Source organism: Myotis brandtii, unplaced genomic scaffold, assembly GCF_000412655.1.
Source record: "Myotis brandtii unplaced genomic scaffold, ASM41265v1 scaffold744, whole genome shotgun sequence".
NCBI classification, from domain to species: Eukaryota; Metazoa; Chordata; class Mammalia; order Chiroptera; family Vespertilionidae; genus Myotis; species Myotis brandtii.
The window spans coordinates 2,097,160-2,097,510 of NW_005370965.1; the positions used below are offsets into that span (position 1 = coordinate 2,097,160).

At 37.3% G+C, this 351-nt stretch overlaps 1 protein-coding gene across 1 annotated transcript in view; it reads left to right on the forward strand.

Annotated features, from left to right (window-relative positions):
• Positions 1 to 351, forward strand: part of LOC102249208 (nuclear body protein SP140-like protein) — a 16,889-nt gene that overhangs the window by 907 nt on the left and 15,631 nt on the right. The window lies entirely within an intron of this gene.

The window sequence follows — 351 nt, forward strand, 5'->3', positions numbered from 1 at the left end:
CCTGGGACCCTTGAGTCCGCAGGCCGATGCTTTATCCACTGAGCCAAACCGGTTTGGGCCAAAATTTTTAATTTTGATGACGTACAAGTTATCTAATTTTTCGTTTGCTGTCTGAGCTTTTGGTGTCACATCCATGAAATCATTGCCAACTCTAGTGCCATGAAGATTTTCCCAATGTTTTCTTCTAAAGGTTTTATAGCTTTGCATCTTCATGTTAGGTCTGTGATCAATTTTGAGTTAATTTTTGTATATGGGGTAAGGTATGGGCCCAAATTTATTCTTTTGCATGTGGATATTCAGTTTTTTTTGGCATCATGTGTTGAAAAGATTATCCTTTTTTCATGGAATGAT